Below are 14,403 nucleotides of genomic sequence, written 5' to 3'. Positions count from 1 at the left end.
GAAGGTTCAAAAAGACCAAATTCAGCCCAACCCGGTTATGGAAGCAAGAGAGAACACTTCGGCCCAAGAAGAGCAAGTGGATTCCTTGAGAAAACCCAAGAAAAGAAAGCCTAGCTAAGAGTAGAATTCGGCCCAGCATACAAGGCCCATTCTCAGCCCAAAAGGACAGCTCAAAGTATAGCTATCATGTGCTAAGAGGGAACCTAAGTGCAGTCCAAATAGCAGCCCTTAGGAGGCTTTCAAGAGAGCTCTAGAAAGTTCAAGAAAGAGGTATAATACACCCCATTCTAGAGGCTTCAAGAAGGGGCAAGAGCCCCCTTGAAAAACTATATAAGGAGGCCTCTAGGAGGGGGGAGAGGGGTTCAATTGCTTGAGAGGAAGGCTCTCCCACTCTTAGAGGTTCAGCCACCTTGAGAGAAGAGAAGAAAAGAAGGCTAGGCGCAAGGAAGAAGAAGAAGAAGGGCTGAAGGAAGTTCAAGTCAAGCAAGCAAGAAGAAGAAGGTGAGTTCGAAATTGGGGGTTTGTGATTCAAAGATCTTTTGTAATAACTCAATTGTAGTTTCATTCTCCTTTAATTTGAATTCAGTTTCTTTGTTTTATTTTCTTTCTTCTTTCTCCTTCTTCCATTCTTCCTTGATATATTTCAGTTTGTAAAATTTCAGTTCAGCAATCTAATTCTTCTTTATTCATTTTAATGGTTATGAATTGTACTTGAAGTTTCTTGAATAGGGGTTAAATTGTAGATTAATTTGGCCAATTAACCTTCAAAACTCAGATCTGAGTTCTCATATCTGAGATTGCAAGATCTGAATTGCTTGAAAGAGAATTCAGATCTGCAAATTCCAGATTGGCCGAATGGATCTAAAGCTTGGAATTCGTAGAGTGCTTGAGAGAGACTCTAGGAATTCAGATCTACTATTCAAGAACTGAATTGAGTGCAAGGTTAGAGATAACTTGCACAATTCAGTTGGTGATCAATTCAGATTTGAATTGATGCCTTAGAAGTGTTTGAAGAAATGCATGCATGGGGATTAGATTCTTGCTAGAGATAGAAGAACCGTCACTCATGCATAGGATGAACATGCACTTGAGAGAGGCTGTTCATGACCTTGGGGTTTCACCAAACTAAGGCTCAATCATGATTTATTCAAATGATCCAAATTGATAGATTGCTGAATTCTGAGATTGCCATTTACTGCTTACTCTTCTAACCTGATTTGAAGGCAATTGGGCCAATGATTTAGATAGATTTTAGTTTAGGATTTTTAGGTTTCATTAAAGTTTTGATTTATTTGTTAATCAGATAAGAAGTACCCAATTTAGTATTGGTAATTGTTTCCTAAATCCTCGTGGGAACGATACTTTATTCACTACTTTATTACTTGAACGGCTAGTGCACTTGCTAGTGTCACAATGAGCCACACATCAAGTTTTTGGCGCCGTTGCCGGGGATTTAGGGAAACAATATTAGGAAACATTGGGCATTCTTAATCTGATCTCATTCAGCATTGCATTCATAGTTGGTTTAATTTGCTTAATTTTTCATTTTAGTTTGGATTGCAATTGTTGTACTACTGTAGTTGTGTTTTGGTAGATTACTTTCTCTTCCCTATTTCAGTTTAATTTTAATAAAAGGAGGCCTGTTTTCCTTTCTCTTCCCTATTTTTTTCTATCTTGAAGTTGAAAAATGAGTGTTGCAGATCTGAGTTGCATTCGACACTCAGATCTGCTATAGCAGAACTGCAGCACTCAGCTGGAAAAATAAATTCTGTTCATATGTCAGCCCTTTATTATTCTTTTCTTTCATTACAAAAAGAAAAAAATACATTTATTTAGACAATGAAAAAAAAAAGAGAGAGAACCATTTACCCAAAAGAATGGAAACCAAGGATTCGGATCAGAACTCAGATCTGAGTTCAGATCTGAGTTCTGCTATAGCAGATCTGCAACAGTTCAGATTTGAGTTCCCTTGAACTCAGACCTGAACTGATGTAATTTTAAAGGGTAATTGGGGGTTGTCATCACCCCAATACACCCTACAACAAATCTGCTATCTCCCAAAAACAATTGGATAGCCTTGGGTAAAGAAATTCAGATCTGAAATCACCCAGATCTGAACTGGGGCTATGAATAGAGCAAGATACAGGACAGACTTTGCAATGTTAGATAACTTGTGATCTGCTCTATCTGAGCTGATTTGGTTGAGGAAAAGTTTGTTTAATTTGAAAATTTTTTATGCCTCAATAGATTTAATGCAAAGCGGCACTTCCACACAATTTTTCTATTTCAGTCCTCACTTCTGCTATTTCAGATCTGAGTTCATCTGAACTCACACCTGAACTGATGCAATCATGAGGTGAATGGGGTGCCATCATCACCCCAATTCACCCTATTATCCATCTACAAGCCCCCAAAATAGTTGGATAGCAAAGAAGGGCAATTGAGATCAGAACTCAGATCTAAGTTCAGATCTCACTTCTGCTATTACAGTTCAGATCTGAGTTCCTTTGAACTCAGACTTGAGCTGATGCAATCTTGAGGGGAATTGAGTGTCATCACCACCCTAATTCACCCTAGGGTACTTATGCTATTCCCCAAAAGCACTTTGGTAGCAGTATCTGAAGAAATTTAGATCTGAACTGATTCAAATCCGAATTGCAGTTGAGGACTGAACCAGAACTTTGAATTTTTGTTGAACTACTTTCTCTGCTCTATGCACTTATAACCAAGCTAATGTATCTGAGGAGATGTATGTTGAATTGAAAATTTGTGATACCTCAGATATCTAATGAAAAGCAGCTCTTTTTCTAAGTGTTTCTAATAAATTCAGACCTATAGCAGGGCTGCTACAGCAAGGCTGAATCAGGGCAGGTTTGAGAATAGGTTTGTATTACAATTAACATTACTAAATTGGCATTGTGAATGGTCCTGGGCTGATCTTTGAAGTTTTTCAAGTTAGATAGCTCTGATTTCAGCTGTGCATGAATAGAAAGTCTAACAGATCTGAATGGGTGTGTGCAGCCGTGTGTACTACATTCCAATAAGTGTATACTCCATCAAGGGCTACATTGATGGAGCCATGTTTCTTCTCTTGATACTTGATTGTTCCATCCTTAGTTTCAGTTTTAATGTAGCTTATGTAAATCAAATTTCTCTTCTTCTTTTGGTTCTAAAAAAAAAAAAAAAAATTTATAAATCTCAAAATGAGTTCAGATCTGAATTGCATTCATCAATCAGACCTGCACTCATCCAAAAAGATTTTGGTTGCATTGCTGTATTTTGTTTTAGCTTTCTTCCTTTCTAAAAAGAAAAAAAATTATAGAAAAAGAAAAGAAAAAAAAAAACAATGAAAGAATAGCATGAGAGCTTTCAGATCTGAACTTCAAATCTGACTTTCAGATCTGAAACTCAAATCTGACTTTCAGATCTGAAACTCAAATCTGAAGTTCAGATCTGAGTTCAGCCGATTGCAGGTCTGCATTCTGCTAGGCTCAGATCTGAGTTCATTTGAACTTAGACCTGAACCCACTCATTTCTGATGTGAATTCAGGTAGTAACAGCACCCAATTCACAATTTGATGCATCAGACTTGCCTCATTGATGAAAATATAAGCCATGAATGGTAAAATCAGATCTGAAGTGCCTAAGAATCTGAGGCAGTATAAGTACATGATCTGAAATTTCTGGGAACTTGATGTTTTGTTATCTTTTAAATACTAGCACCCGATCTGAATTGGCTGTGGATTGATGTTTGGATTGGTTTAGGACTGATTTTTGTGAGGCCTGAAAGGTCCAAAAAGATGTTCATATTTTTTTTTGTTGTAATGTACTAGCATTCAGATCTGAATCAAGGATGCTTACAGTATAAAGTTGCAGATCTGATTTCAGGTTTCTGCAATTACTTAATATGACTCACACAGGCTTGGATGTCCATTTTTAAATTTAAAGTCTTTGATGGCCATATTTCTAATAAAGATGCAGACCTGAAGTGCAGGTAGTCTGATATGAGTTCTGATCTGAAATATCTATGGACTAAGTTTTGTTCTGTCTGAATTGCAGTAGTTAACAATGCCAAACATTGCAAACCTGATTTCGGGTCTTAGCAATTGTTTGATATGCATGAGTTATATAGGTTTGGGCTTCAAATGTATAGCTTAAAATCCTTAAACCAAGCCTAACTCAGGACTGGTTTCAGTTTATTTCAGGTCCTCTTAATATATTCTTTAGATCAGATCTGATATCAGCCCTAATTCAAATCAGATATGATCCTAGCCCTAATTGATGTATCCTTGAGTGCAGCATTTTTTTTTCAGATCCACTGTCCTAACATCAAGTAGTTGTTGTATATGATTGAATAAATAGTTGTGTATTTGATTTTAGCTGCTATAAAAATTCACATTGACCACTGGTTACTGATTTCAGTATCAGTAGCTACTGTAATTTCAGATCTGAACTCAGATCCAAAAGTGGCTGTTCTCAGTAGGTAAGTCTGCAGATCTGATTTTAGGTCTCTGCAATCAATTGAGGCATACAAGACATATTTTGCAAGTGACTGTTCTCAAAAGTTAAGTTTTCAGATCTGATTTTTTTTTATGGTTAGAACCTGAAGAGCAGCCTAAAGATCATAAATTCAGCAATGATTTTAGATCTGTTTACAATAGATTTTATATTTGTCTACTTATGTTCATTTAAGTTTAGAATAGTGTGTAATAAACTCCATTGCTAATTTAGCTAGCTCTCTTTTCCATTGATCATCTACTTCACACTTGAATGTTGGTTTAGTTCCAGTAATGGAGCTATGTTTTTCTAGTTTGCAAATTTATTAGTGTGGATCAGATCTGCATACATTCACTAACATTGCTGAAATTCTAATGCAGATCTGAGCACACAAAAAAAAAAAAAAATCAAATAACTTTGATAGTGTGCTGATTTCAAGAACTCTTAGACTTCTAGGCTAGTTTCAATCTTGTAAATCACTTGTTTATCACTTGCATATCAGATTCCAAGAGATATTTATATTGGCTTTTGATCTTGTTTTTGAATTTTTTTTTTGTTAGATAGAATTCAAACTTCTTGGCCCTGTAAGTTTTTGTTGTGTATTATAGATTGGTTAAATTATTTACATTGTTTTGAATTGTGTATAGTAGTCTTTTTATTGTTTGGCTTAGATTATTAGTTCGAATAAAGCTTATGATCTCTCCTTCTAGTTTGAAGTGATTTCTAGGAGAAGAGGCCTCCCACCAAAAGAACCATTGCAAAATTTGAAAACAATCTTCAGGGAGTCCTCTATACACCCTTCTCTTTCCTTGGTATTACTCTTGTTGGTTTCATTGTGATTCCCTAACACTAGGAACATTGAGGACAATGGTCATCTTAAGTGTAGGGGAGTGAGCCCGAGGCTAGGGTATGGGGGTTGAAACCATGCACCTCATTCACCCCAACACACATATGTAGGCAATGACATAACCAAAAAAGACTGGAACCCCTCAAGTTCATTACTATTTATTTGATGATTTTTAAGGAGGAATTCAATGAGTTGAGGGAGACTGATGTACTTGTTAAGTTTTTATTCTTGTGAATGACCCAATTTGATATATGCATGAGAAAAGGGGATTTGAATATGCCTTTCAGCATGACTAGCCCTAACTATCTTCATGTGTATGGAAGCCCTTGATTTCATGGTTAATGGTCAAGAGAGCTAGTGCACATTTGAAGTGTTGATTCTTGAGGTTCAATAATTGCAAAGGACAAAAGCCCAAATTGACTCCGCTATTTTGAGCTGAATAGTAAAACTAGCAGCTCAGAACATGAGTCCTATTTACCTACCTCAAGCATGCGACTAGTGTGAGATGGAGCATAAAATGCAATCACACCAAAAAAAAAAAAAAAAAGAGAGAAAAAGAAGAGTGTGAGATGGAGCATAAAATGCATTCACACTAAAAGAAGAAGAAAAGGGTGAGACGGAGCATAAAATGCACTCACCCCTACAAATAAGTAATTTTGGTGACAGCTGAGGTTCAAAAGGGCATAATAAAGTTGAACTCTCATTAAGATATAGTTACAGATGTGAAACTTAGAGCAATTAGATTATTAACTTTGACAATTAAGGAGTTGATTTATATATTGATTAGGAGTGAAGGATGGACTTTGAAGAAATTCATATTCTCCTTTCCTTGGATCCTATACATATGTTAAATGGTAATTTACAAGAATAAGAGTTGAACACTTACAAAAGTTCCCCGACTACTCAATGCATTTCTATCCTAAACATTCACCCGGTAAATGGTGAGAATAGAAGGGGGAAATGTTCAGTTTATGGCTGATGTCTTTGCTTGAGGACAAGCAACAACTTAAGTGCGGGGGTATTTGATGATCCTACAATTTATCTATAATTTTTGAGGACTTTAGCATGGATTTTTAAGCCAGTTTTATTAATTTTTGCCTTAATTTAGCTTAATGCTAAGAATAAGTTTTAGGGGTAATTAATCCAAGAAAAAGAAGGAAAAAGGCAAGGAAAGAAGATTCAAAAAGACCAAATTCAGCCCAGCCCGGTTGTGGAAGCAAGAGAGAGCACTTCGGCCCAAGAAGAGCAAGTGGATTCCTTGAGAAAACCCAAGAAAAGAAAGCCTAGCTAAGAGTAGAATTTGGCCAGCAAAGAAGGCCCATTCTCAGCCCAAAAGGGTAGCTCAAAGTATAGCTATCATGTGCTAAGAGAGAGCCTAAGTGCAGCCCAAATAGCAGCCCTTAGGAGGCTTTCAAGAGAGCTCTAGAAAGTTCAAGAAAGAGGTGTAATACACCCCATTCTAGAGGCTTCAAGAAGGGGCAAAAGCCCCCTTGAAAAACTATATAAGGAGGCCTCTAGGAGGGGGAGAGGGGTTCAATTGCTTGAGAGGAAGGCTCTCTCACTCTTAAAAGTTCAGCCACCTTGAGAGAAGAGAAGAGAAGAAGGCTAGGCGCAAGGAAGAAGAAGAAGAAGGGCTGAAGGAAGTTCAAGTCAAGCAAGCAAGAAGAAGAAGGTGAGATTGAAATTGGGGGTTTGTGATTTAAAGATCTTTTGTAATAACTCAATTGTAGTTTCATTCTCCTTTAATTTGAATTCAGTTTCTTTGTTTTATTTTCTTTCTTCTTTCTCCTTCTTTCATTCTTCCTTGATGTATTTTAGCTTGTAAAATTTCAGTTCAGCAATCTAATTCTTTTTTATTCATTCGAATGGTTATGAATTGTACTTGAAGTTTCTTGAATAGGCGTTAAATTGTAGATTAATTCGGCCAATTAACCTTCAAAACTCAGATCTGAGATTGCAAGATCTGAATTGCTTGAAAGAGAATTCAGATCTGCAAATTCCAGATTGGCCGAATGGATCTAAAGCTTGGAATTCGTAGAGTGCTTGAGAGAGACTCTAGGAATTCAGATCTACTATTCAAGAACTGAATTGAGTGCAAAGTTAGAGATAACTTGAACAATTCAGTTGGTGATCAATTCATATTTGAATTGATGCCTTAGAAGTGTTTGAAAAAATGCATGCATGGGGATTAGATTCTTGATAGAGATAGAAGAACCGTCACTCATGCATAGGATGAACATGCGCTTGAGGGAGGCTGTTCATGACCTTGGGGTTTCACCAAACTAAGGCTCAATCATGATTTATTCGAATGATCCAAATTGATAGATTGTAGAATTCTGAGATTGCCATTTTATTGCTTACTCTTCTAACCTGATTTGAAGGCAATTGGGCCAATGATTTAGGTAGATTTTAGTTTAGGATTTTTAGCTTTCATTAAAATTTTGATTTATTTGTTAATCAGATAAGAAGTACCCAATTTAGTATTAGTAATTGTTTCCTAAATCCTCATGGGAACTATACTTTATTCACTACTTTATTACTTGAACGGCTAGTGCACTTGCTAGTGTCACAATGACCCACACATCAGTTTTAATTCCCGGGATCCATGTGAGTGGAGAGTGCGGCACTGTTCCTTGCAGCCGAGGGAGAGGTCTTCTCTTGTCGTGCAGTTCTTGATCATTAAGGGTTGAGAGGTTAAGTGTAAGACCATTTAGGATAATACCTGATGGGCTAACCTTGCACCTGCCCACAGTTCCTGGGTTTTTATAAGATGGCTTGGCCGAGGGACCACTTAATGTAAGGTTTGGGCCCATAGGGTCCATGTGATGGGCTCAGGGGTTTACTGAGCTTTTTAGTGAATTCGGCTGGGCCTTATAATAAAGGCTGGGCTGAACCCATGTGGCTGGTGTGTAGATCAATGCTTGGGTCCCACGCCATACAAAGAAGCCCAACTGGGCAGCAGATTGGAAACTAGTTAAGCACAGAACAATTAATGGGCCAAAAGGCCATTTTGATCTGGGCTGATATGATCACCCATTTATGGGGCGAATCTGAGATTAATGTTAATAAAACGATTGGGCCTTTAACCTTATCTACTCTAGGAGACCAAATTCAAATTTGATTTGAATCTGATAACCTCCTAATAAGATCAGGAGTAAGCTAACTTAATCTGTAGATAAGATTAAGATAATCCCCTATCCAAATACTGATTTGGATTGGAATAACTCCTAATTAGGAGGTTTTCTTAATCAAGAAGAAAATAGGAGAAACCCTAAGAGAGAAACACATTAGATTTCGAACAAGGGGTTTTTGAGAAAGCAAGAAAGCTTCCTGCGATTAGAGATTAGATCTCATACAGACTCTTGAGAGAAGAGAAGCTATTCAGCCATCTTCGTCCCAGGAGTTCTCCTCCAGCCGCCGCCACTCTTTTTCAGACAAGATTCGATCTTTGAAGAAAAAAGAAGTCAAGAAATCAGCTCTTGATATCAATCTTGCAGAAAAGACTAAAAAAGATTCAGTGTTCAGAGTTTCCAAAGGATTCTTGCGAAGGATCCAGTGTGTAAGACACGCCTTGCTGGTTCCGTTCAACCCACAGCTGTGTCATCTTCAGCAGGAGCGGATCTTGGTGTCTTCTTTGGGCGAGAACACCAACTTTGGGAGATATTGCTTCTCCGAATCAGGTATATTCCTGTCTTTTTGTTTTTGGTTCAGATCTGGTTCGATTATGGTTCAAGTATGATCCTTGAATATTGCATTCTAAATTTAGGGAATACGATTCCCAACTGGAAGAAGGTAGGAAAAATTTTGAAATTCGCCCACCCATTCCGCAACCTTTATGGCATCCATTAGATGGATCCTACCATTCTTTCAATGGTATCAGAGCCCCAGGTTCGAATCTTGAACCAAAAGAAAATCAAATCTGAACCTGCGCAGATGGACAAAAGCTGTTCTACCAAGATTTGCGCAGATTGTTTTCTTTATTTCAAGAAACTATTTCTTGTTAAGGGCGATTGATCTGAAATTAATTTTTGTTAAATCCAAAATTTATTTAGAACTATTCTTTATTTATTTTGATTTAATGGACTGTTCGAACCTGGAGATCGCAACGCAGATTTGGCGCAGATGGTCTACGCACCCTTTTTCCTTTTTATTCATTTATTTTATGCAATTCGGTCTGTAAATATTTTTTTTATTTTTCTAGACTGAATGTATAGGATTTGATCAAGAATGTAATAAATTAATAGAAATAGGATTTCTGTTTTTTATTTTTTCCTTGATTGAAGAAGAAGGAAGAAGAAGGCAGCGCTGGAGATTTGCAGATGGAGAAATCGCTTTCTGCAATTTGCAGTTTGTGAAACTGCAACCCTAGTGATTAACCTCTGTTTTGCAGGTGGTGCGAACAGTCCATAGTGGATTTGTGATTGCTTAAAATCAAAATTATTAATTTCAGATCTTTCATGAATTAATTCTTGAATTGAAAATCAGTTTTGGACCATTTCGGACTAGATTGGACCAAAACTGTTTAGACCGAATCTAGGGTTCGAAGGGGGCTGTTTTTCAGTCCATTTTTCTCACACTTGTTGTACCAAATCTGATGTTCAATTGTAGGGATTAATTTGGCCCACCTGTAAACCCCAGTTTTAAAAAGGTTAAAACTGCAAAAGCCCACTATTGTGAGAAAAGTTGTATGGGCCGAACTGCTAACTGCGATTCAGCCCATATACCTAGTCGACATTAATTGTTAATGTTATGGATTTTAAATGGGCTATTCAATGGGCTTTGCAGCAGTTAATTGATTGGATCAATTCTTCCTTTACATGTGATGTTTGGATGTTTGATGTGCTGCGACCATGGGCCATAAGCACTTGGCCCATGAAGACTCGTTAGTGGCTCTTGTGCGCACCATGGCTGAATGCACAGCATTGCCATGGTGTCCCTTAAGGTCATTGGATGACCCCTCCTCACTTAGTGGGCCCCACAACCCTGAAAAGAGATGCGTACGGAACCCCTAGCCGACTAAAGGCCCACCAGAAATCTGACTTTATGAAAGTCAGTGGGAGCCACTTTGGTTTGACCAAAAATTAGAATTAAGGCGTAATTTAGTTCCCTCCAGCAAATATGAGTGCATGTGATAGGGAGATCCATATGATGGACTCTCTAAAGGCCTTCCATCATTAGCACAATGATGGGTCCTTCAGTAATGAGGAAACACACCATAAAATTGGGCTATCCATTTGTTGTTGGATCTGTTAGAGTGTTTCATAAGATGATAGGGGCGTCATAGACCGATGTGGAAGGGGCTTCACCAGAAAATGGGAACTCTCTCACGGTACCTTGGCGTAACCTGAATATGATGGGTGAGCACTCACTGGACAGAAAGGTTTACCTGAAAATGGCTCTGAACCTTGTCTGACAGAGGCCAAAGGGAAACTCATTCGATGAGTGGATATGATTTGTCACAGAAAGGTGGTGGGGTTATGCAGCTGAAATAGTTGGCTTCATGCACCCCATGTGATTTCCCACATTTCCAGAGACATTTTCGTCATCTCCGTCACTGAGAAAGGAGGGAAATCTCAGAGATGAACAAATGGGAATGGAACATAGATTAAAACCCATATCTATGTAGGTAACATGAATTAAACTAAGGTTGTGGACTAACGATTTTGTTGTTTTATCAGAAAATGGCAAACGGTCAATTCGCAAAGCTTCTAGACGATAACAAGCTTAAGGGCCGAAACTATGCCGACTGGTACAAAAATCTTATGCTGGTCCTAACTTCCGAAAAGTTAGATAAGGTGGTGAAAAATCCTGCCCCAGAGCGTCCGGGTGATAGGGTTTTTGAGGCCCGTAGGAGGGACTACCAAGATTGGGAGGATAAGAACTCCCTAGCCCGCTGCTTTGTCATTGCCTCACTAGACAACTCAATACAGAGGCAGTTCGATCAGATCGAACTAGCCAAGGACATATTGGACAGTCTAAAGACAATGTATGAAGAGCAGAACCGTTCTACTCGACAGAAGGTCCTAAAACTGTTCATGACTACGCAGATGTCCAAGGGGCAGAAAGTTCATGACCATTGTCTTCAGATGATGGGCTACATTAATGAACTCAAAGCCCTTGGATCCGGGCTAGACCTTGGCATGCAAGAGGATGCCATCCTGAATTCTTTGCCCTCTTCTTTCAATGCGTTCACAATGAACTACAACATGAATAAGCTGAATGTCAGCATCCAGGAACTCAGCAATATGTTGCAGAGGATCGAGGATCTACTCAAGAAGGATGAGCCTGTGGTTATGCTTGCTGAAGCTAACAAATCGAGCAAGAAAAAGAGAAAGGCAAAGAAGCCCTAGAAGAAAGCTGCCAAACCCAAGAAGCAGAAGAAGAACAAGGAATCCGATGTCTGTCACTTCTGCAAGCAGACCGACCACTGGAAGAGGAACTGTCCTGCCTACCTAGAATCTAAGAAAGGTAACATCAAAACTTGTGTCATAGAAACTAATATGTTAGTTACTTCTGTGTCCTGGTGTGTTGACTCCGGGGGTTCAACTCATGCGTGTAACTCACTGCAGGGGTTCAAAGTTAGCAGAAGATTGAGTGAAGGCGAAGTGACACTGTTCTTGGGAATGACTGCAAGTGTTGCAGCTGCGGAAATAGGAACTGTAGAATTAGTTTTTAGAGAAGGAGTGCTTGTACTTAAAGATTGTCTTTATGTACAGAACTTGAGAAGAAATTTAATTTTTGTTTCTAAACTGTGTGCTGATGGATATACTATTTATTTTAATAATATGATTACTGTTAAACAGAATAACAAATTCATCGCATGCGGGGAACTGGAGAACGGTCTCTATGTTCTACATCCTTCTCTGGAAACTAACTTAACCGAAACTACGTCGGTCGAAAATCCCAAGAAAAGGAATCGTGATACAGTAAATCCCACGTGCCTCTAGCATTATCGACTTGGCCATATCGGTGTTGACTGAATCACAAGGTTGGTAAAGGATGGTCCTTTGGATTTTCTAACCGTAGAAAATCTTCCCACTTGTGAGCCTTGCCTTCAAGGTAAGATGACTAAGCGGCCGTTTGACGGTAAGCCTGAAAGATCAACAGGCACACTTGACCTAATACATACTGATGTATGTGGTCCCCTGAGTGTTAGGACACGAAATCAACACATGTATTTCATCACCTTTACAGATGATTTTTCACGATATGGTTACGTGTACCTAATGAGACACAAGTTTGAATCCTTTGAAAAGTTCAAAGAGTTCAGACAAGAAGTCGAGAAACAGTTAGGGAGAGAAATTAAGGCCCTTTGATCAGATCGAGGTGGCGAGTATCTCTCTGATTAATTCAGGGACTACTTAAAGGTCAACGGGATAGTGTCACAATTAGCTCCTCCTGCTACACCTCAACTCAATGGTGTTTCAGAGAGGAGGAATAGGACCTTGTTGGACATGGTCCAGTCACTTCTTGTACGCTCAGAATTACCCACATCCTTTTGGGGATACGCATTAGAGACTGCTATCTACGTGTTGAATCGGGTTCCAACCAAATCAGTTCTGAAAACTCCATATGAACTATGGACCGGAAGGAAGCCATGTGTAAGACATTTGAAGATTTGGGGTTGTCCTGCACACGTTAAAAGAACAAGTGCGGACAAGTTGGAGTCTAAAACCAGTCGTTGCCTATTTATAGGCTACCCAAAAGATTCAGTGGGTTATCTATTCTATGACCCAAGCGAGCAGAAAGTGTTATGCAGTCGAAACGCCCAATTCTTAGAGACCGAATACATCCTGGACACCCATCGTCAAGAAATAGTTCTTGATGAGGAGAGCTCAGGAATAGTGGGAGATGTCCCACAGGTTCCAGGTAGTGACCAACCTAGAAGATCCACTCGGGTATCCAGGCCACCAGTCCGATATGGTTATGACCAGGATAGTTACCTGGTGGAAGCCTTAACTAGTGAAGAGGATCCCGTAACTTACGCGGAAGCTATGTTAGACATAGATTCCCAGAAGTGGGTGGGGGCCATGTGAGCTGAGATGGACTCAATGGAGACCAATGGAGTCTGGACTCTAGTAGATCCGCCCTCTGGGGTAAAAGCAATTGGTTGCAAATGGATCTACAAGAGGAAGAAGGGCCCCGATGGTAGGATTGAGACCTACAAAGCTCGTTTGGTGGCAAAAGGGTACACTCAGAAAGAAGGTATCAATTATGAGGAAACCTTTTCGCCCGTGACCATGCTTAAATCCATTAGGATCCTGCTAGTTGTAGCAGCATACCATGACTACGAGATTTGGCAGATGGATGTCTAAACTGCGTTCCTGAATGGAGATCTTAGTGAAGATATCTACATGCTGCAGCCGCAAGGCTTCATTGTTGCTGATCAGGAACACATGGTATGTAAACTTAATAGATCCATATATGGACTTAAGCAGGCTTCTAGGAGTTGGAACATCCGTTTTGATTCTGCTGTCAAAACGTTTGACTTTGAGCAGAATCCGGATGAGCCCTGCGTTTACAGGAAGTCCAGTGGGGATAAGATCACCTTTTTGGTGTTGTACGTCGACGATATCCTACTCATTGGGAATGATGTAGGAATGTTGACTTCGGTCAAGGTATGGCTACCACAGCAGTTCTCCATGAAAGATCTTGGAGAAGCTTCATACATACTGGGTCTTCGACTCTAATAGAGATAGATCGAAGCAGATAATTGGATTATCCCAGGCTGCTTACATTGACAAAATTGTCAAAAGATACAACATGGAGAACTCCAAGAAAAGAAACGTTCCTTTCAGGCACGGAGTCACTCTCTCCAAGAAGATGTCTCCCAAGATTTCTGAGGAGATTGAGACAATGAGAGACGTTCCCTATGCCTCAGCTGTAGGGAGCATCATGTATGCCATGTTGTGCACTCGCTCGGACATAGCTCAGGCGGTGAGTGTGGTAAGCAGATTCCAGGCCAACCCAGGGCAGGAGCATTGGACTGCTGTGAAGAATAAACTTAAATACCTTCGAAGGACAAAAGAGTTTTGTCTGGTATTCGATGGTAGTTCACT

General features: G+C 39.3%; 1 long non-coding RNA gene across 1 annotated transcript; it reads left to right on the top strand.

Moving 5' to 3' along the window:
* Window positions 1-280: 280 nt before the first annotated feature.
* Window positions 281-12,240, top strand: LOC148791040 (uncharacterized). The gene is made up of 3 exons (XR_016077138.1): window positions 281-9,024; window positions 11,023-11,812; window positions 11,914-12,240. It is a non-coding gene; the product is annotated as an uncharacterized LOC148791040 (long non-coding RNA).
* The last annotated feature ends 2,163 nt before the right edge of the window (window positions 12,241-14,403 follow it).

Source organism: Nelumbo nucifera, chromosome 6 (genome assembly GCF_055504915.1).
Source record: "Nelumbo nucifera cultivar China Antique chromosome 6, China Antique-T2T, whole genome shotgun sequence".
NCBI classification, from domain to species: domain Eukaryota; kingdom Viridiplantae; phylum Streptophyta; class Magnoliopsida; order Proteales; family Nelumbonaceae; genus Nelumbo; species Nelumbo nucifera.
The sequence above is the reverse complement of the archived record's forward strand: the minus strand, read 5'-3'. Positions and strand labels throughout refer to the sequence as shown.